This window comes from Papio anubis, chromosome 20 (assembly GCF_008728515.1).
Source record: "Papio anubis isolate 15944 chromosome 20, Panubis1.0, whole genome shotgun sequence".
NCBI classification, from domain to species: Eukaryota; Metazoa; Chordata; class Mammalia; order Primates; family Cercopithecidae; genus Papio; species Papio anubis.
In genome coordinates, this window is record NC_044995.1 from 40,234,030 (window position 1) to 40,240,336 (window position 6,307).

The window sequence follows — 6,307 nt, forward strand, 5'->3', positions numbered from 1 at the left end:
GAATCTGTTGTCCCACCCACAGCTCCAATGGAAAATAAAAACCAGGTGAGGGAGGATAAAAATTGGCCTATGTCGCCTCCTCCAATTGCAGAAACATGTGTACCGCCTCCTTTGGTGGCAGAAATAGAGACCTCAATACAAAGAATTTTACTCTGTGCTGCCATAGCTTGCAGTGAGCGGAGAGCGCGCCAAGGACGCCCTTAGGACCTTGTGCTTTTCCTATTTCCGTAAGGCCCGATTCAAATAATCCACAGCAGTTTATTCATGAACACACCCCACTAGAATTTAAGTTGATGAAGGAATTAAAAACTAATGTGGTCAGTAACGGGGTTCAAAGCCCATGGTTCCCGGAAGAAGGAACGTTAGACTTAGACCTCTGGGAACCAGTGGAGAGAAATCTTAAACAACATCAGGTGCAAAGTCATCAGGTCCCAGTAAAATCCTTAATGTTATGGGTAATTAGGGCAGCCCTGGCTCACACAGAAGAGACCAAAAAAAGGAAGGGGGAGAAAATGTCACCTGCCTTATCACCCTCTCTTCCCTCAGCCCCAATATCACTGGGCCAAAATAACAAAGAGGAAACAGAGGTCTAACCTAAGCCTCCTCTTCCAATAGATAGGAAAAAAGGACAGAGAATACAGCTGTCAGTCCCTGTCTTAAGCAGGCAGCATTAGGAGAGCTCTTAACCCGCTCAGTAATGCAAAATCGGCAAGGCAAGCAGGTGTTACGAGTATAAAAAGATAAGAAAAAACGCATTAGAAGGCGAAACAGCGCAACCAAGCAGGCGGTGGGCGGAAGAAAAGGCTCAGCGGCAGAAAAGCTCCTGGCGACCAAGCCGACAAGGTCCGCCCAGGCAGGCAGCATAGGCCCCGGCAAAGGAGGGAGGGAGCCGCGCACATACGTGCAAAGCCTACCCAAGTACAATGCGGCTGCCGCGCAGGACCTGCACCGCCGCCCTCTGGCTCTGTGGGCAGCCTGTAGCAAAATTTCACATGTTACCTACGTCCCAGACTATGATTCTCCGCTAAGATTTAAGTAAGAATTTGAAAAACCTCTTCTAATAATGGCCACTGTTAGCTCTCTCCGACCCCTGAGGTAGCTTTCCAAATTCAATTTAAGTAAAACAGTAACCTCTGAAGGCAGATTCGAGGTCCCAGGAGTTAGTTAATGAGTAATTAAAAGCTAGTCATGTAAAACCACACATTACCCTTTAAAGGAAAACTTTAAACCTAATTAAATGATATTTGTTAAGTTAGAAGGTAAAAATGTTGTATCCTTCTCAGTGAAGAAAAGTTGTAAGTGTAGTGAAAACATGCATGAATGACTGTCTTAACCCACTGATTACAGATAATCTGTGATGTGTACTTGCTAAAAGAGTCCTAAATTGAGTTCCCCAGCCAGCGAGTCACTGTTTTCAAGACTGCCAGATTAAAGTCCATAAACTTGGTCAGCCGGAAAACTCAATTACAAGATTTAAGCTATTCCGCCTGTGGTTTTAAGCACATGGTTAAAGTATATCATTTAAGTCTCTGCTTCTAGAGATGCATTCAGATTTTCTTTTTAAACTTATTATTTATTTCAGCTAGCAATCTTAATGATTAATGCAGTCAAATGCTAAGTTATAACCCTGATATCATCAGGATTCCTTTAAGTAAAAGGCAATTCAAAGCGGTATTGCACTCCCCCATACCTAATGCTTTAACACTGTTTACTGATGGAAACACGGTAAACATGGAAGAGCAGCAGGCTAGTAGAGACCACATAATTCAATCACTCAGTGTGAGTTTACTAGCACTCAAAGAGCTAAGGTTACTCTGTTTGTTTATTTATTTATTTATTTAAGACAGAGTCTCGCTCTGTCGCCCAGGCTGGAGTGCAGTGGTGCGATCTGGGATCACTACAAGCTCCGCCTCCCGGGTTCACGCCATTCTCCTGCCTCAGCCTCCTGAGTAGCTGGGACTACAGGCGCCCGCCACCATGCCTGGCTAATTTTTTGTATTTTTAGTAGAGATAGGGGTTTCACTATGTTAGCCAGGATGGTCTCGATCTCCCGACCTCGTGATCCGCCCTCCTTGGCCTCCCAAAGTACTGGGATTACAGGCATGAGCCACCATGCCCAGCCTATCAGGTTACTCTGTTTATTTATTAAAGAACTTTTACAACCTTAAGCTCGCTCTGGACTTTGCAGCCTTCTGTTGCAAATACAGCATGGGATAGGAGACTTACAAATGAAAACTTTGATAACCCAGGATTTAAAATGTTGAAGAACATGGGATATCAGAGTGAAAAAGGTTTAGGGAAATTTCTACAATGAAATCCTAACCAATATCAGTAACTGGAAAAACAGATAGAAAAGGGCTACGACACCAGGATTTCTGACAGGGGTCATTGATATTTGATATTTCTCCTGCGCCCACTGCCTTACCATTAGAATGGCTCAGTGACAAACCTGTGTGGGTGGATCAATGGCCCCTAACACAAAAGAAGCTAGATCAACTTCATTTGTTGGTAAAAGAGCAATTGAACCCAGGACAGTAGAAAAGTCAGCCCCTGGAATTCTCCAGTATTTGTTATTCCAAAAAGGTCCCAAAATAGTAATGACCTCTGGGGTTTCAACTCAACACTCAGAGCTAATTGCAGTCATTCAGGTTTTACAGCTTCAGATCTTGTCAACATTGTCTGTGATTCAGCTTATGTTGTACATGTAGCCAGTCGCATTGGGTGAAATCCGTTACAGTTAAAGTACACTGAGGCCGGGCGCTGCGGTCAAGCCTGTAATCCCAGCATCTTTAAGGCCGACGGCGGATCACCGAGGTCAGGAGATCGACCATCCTGGCTGACACGGTGAAACCCCGCCTCTATTAAGAAATACAAAACCGGCCGGGCGTAGGTGGCGGGCGCCTGTAGTCCCAGCTACTCGGGAGGCTGAGGCCGGAGAATGGCGTGGAACTCCGGAGTAGCGGAGCTTGCAGTGAGCTGGAGATCCGCCACTGCACTCCAGCCTGGGCGACAGAGCGAGACTCCGCCTCAAAAAAAAAAAAAAAAAAAAAAAAGTACACTAGACCCAGAACTGCTTAATTTATTTCACTTATTCTCATATGCTGCATGCTACATGCCAAACAGGTGACACAGCTGGTCATGTACAGTGACATTGTCTGTCATCATTTGCTCATATGGGAATACCTAAACAATTAAAAACAATGGACCCGCTTGTACTAGTCATACTTTTCAAAATTTCTTACAGCTTTGGGCTATAACCCATAAAACAGAAATTCCTTATAATCCTAGAGAACAAGGCATTATAGAGCAGGCACATCAAACATTACAACGCATGTTGAAAAAAACAAAAAGGGGGTATAGGAGGCCAACTACCATCTCAATCAAAACTACATTTAGTCTTATTTACTTTAAATTTTCTGACTCCTGGTATGGAAGGTAAGACTCCAGCAGAAAGACATTGGCAAGTGTTAGAGGAAAAGAGGAGAGTTCTTCCAAAAGTGTTATGGAAATCCCCAGAAGGAGGACAATGGAAAAGTCCGGTGGATTTATTGACGTGGGGAAGAGGGTATGCTTGTGTTTCTACAGAAGATGGACAAACCGTGTGGGTGCTCTCAAGGTGCGTGCGACCATGGAACAGGAGACTGGAGGAACCCACGGTGGCCAATCATGGGACTGGTCCCTTCAGTACCAGCCATGAGCCAGCTGGGCCTGAGTGCAAACACAGAGAAAAGGCCTAACAGAATCATGAAACAGTTCTAAAGCTGTTTTCTGTAAAATCGGATGGACCGCCAATTGGATAATGAAAGCTGCCCAGCCTGACCTTACATTCTTTCAATACATAAACAAAAAGGGGGATATGCAGGGAGCCGAAGGCCCGTGGGACATGACCAACTCGGCATTCCACTGGAGTCTATATGATCAAATAGCAAACTGTTTATCATGAATGCAGGATGTGGGCAAGCTCACACTGCCCTGCCACCAAAAGGTTTGCTGAGGGACATCACTCCCTGGCACCCGGCTCCTTGAAGTTATCTACTTGAGAAATCTAGCACCTATTGTGCAAAGGATGCAGTCCGCAAGACTGCTGTGAACCCCAACTGACAATTACCTGCTTTTCTCACTATCTCTTTTGCCTAATAAATATGGAGGGCTGTGTAAAGCTTAGGGCCCTTGTCCACTAGAGGCAAAGTGCCCCTTGACCCCTTCTTCCAAATATACTCTTTTGTGTCTTCATTCCTGCGTTCACCCCACTTTGTTCAGTCCAGTAGGTCCAAGGCAGGTCAGGCTGGTCTTGAACTCCTGACCTCAGGTGATCTGCCCACTTCAGCCTCCCAAAGTGCTGGGATTAGAGGCGTGAGCCACTGCACCCGGCCAGCATTGCTTTTCTAATCAGATGAAGAATAGTGTATGCTGTCAACAGAGCATCAGGACTCAAACAGAAAGCTACATCACTGCCTTCCAAAAGTGGTGGCCTTCTGGTTTATGAGCAATCTTTGAGCCTGTGCTACGATGTCCTCTCTGGGGTGTTTGTGAAGCATCAAGATACTCCCACAGTCAAGGCCAATAATCAGGCTCAGCTGTGTCCTGTTCATCTCCCTCACCCTGTGCTTCCAATGTCCTCTACCTTCGCTGGCCATCCCAACAGAGCACCTGCATCCTGGGCAAAATCACATTTGGAGTCACGTTGACGGTGGGGTTTCTACTCTGTGGCTCCCACTATCACTGTGGGTGTTGCCTTCAAGGGAGAAGGAGAAGAAGGTTGGATTCAGTAGCACCTAACTCTGTATTGCCCTCTCTAATCCAAATGACTGTAGAATCTGACAGGCAATGACTCCACCCTTCACTCATGTGAATACATTATCTGGAGCTGAATGTCATCTCCACACACAGTCATGGTTTGGTCACTGATTGCTACTCCATCCTGTGATACCTGGGCTTTTGACTCTGAGAAGTTTCAACAAGGATTTTCTCAACAAGTGCTTGCTGGACACCTTCCATGAAGTGATTGGACTGTTCCATGGAAGTGTACAGACAAAAAGCTGACTTTTGCATGTTGCTTTTTAATCTATTGTGCCGGCATAAGAGGCCTATTGATAAATTAGAAGCAAAGGCATATATGCCAGGAACAGTGGCTCACACCTGTAATCCATTCCAGCACTTTAGGAGGCTGAGGCGGGCAGATCACCTGAAGTCAGGAGTTTGAGATCAGCCTGGCCAACATGGTGAAACCCTGTCTGTACTATGAAAAAAATGAGCCAGGTGTGGCAGTGGGCACCTGTAATCCCAGCTACGCGGGAGGCTGAGGCAGGAGAATCACTTGATCCTGGGAGGCGGAGGTTGCAGTCAGTTGAGATTGCGTCACTTCACTCCAGCCTGGGTGGTAAGAGTGAAACTCCGTCTAAAAAAACAAAAACAAAATCAAAAAAGCATATTATCTGAGCAAAAAAGGCTTGGTTGGAATATTGATGCTGACTGTTCCTTCCTAAGCTTGCATTCAGATAATTTGCGTGCATAAATATATTAGTCTCATTAGACTCATACAGGAGCTTTTTAAAAGTATTGTACAGCTGGCCGGGCGCGGTGGCTCAAGCCTGTAATCCCAGCACTTTGGGAGGCCGAAAGACGGGTGGATCACGAGGTCAGGAGATCAAGACCATCCTGGCTAACACGGTGAAACCCCGGGCTCTCTACTAAAAATACAAAAAATTAGCCGGGCAGGTGGCGGGCCTGTAGTCCCAGCTACCGAGGCTGAGGCAGGAGAACAGGTAAACCCGAGGCGGAGCTTGCAGTGAGCTGAGATCCGCCACTGCACTCTAGCCTGGTGATGAGCGACTGCCTCAAAAAAAAAAAAAAAAAAAAAAAAAAAAAAAAAGTATTGTACAGCTTGCTAAGAAGTAAATTTACATATTTTAACTGAGATACATAATGGAAAACAGCGTCCAGTACATCACAGGAACTACTTCAGTGTTCACAGAGTAAGTAAGGCAAAACAGGTCCACAAGTCCAGGAGCCAGCCTCCCCTCACTGCAAGGCCAAGTCTTGCACTGTTGGAGACAAACACGTCAGACACCGGCAATGTGAGACCATGCTCCTTGGTGGCTATGATGAATCAAGACAAAAAAAGGGCATTCTGTAACCATGTCTTTAAAACTGGTCAAAGAGAGCATGTTCCAAATCGTAAACATGACAAAAATTCCCCTCTTCTCACTAATATGACTGAGTGGTATTTCTCATGAATTACGTTTACCTCCACTCCATTCCTTTTCCTTCTGGATGAGAATAATTATGATGACCAAGTTTAGAATTA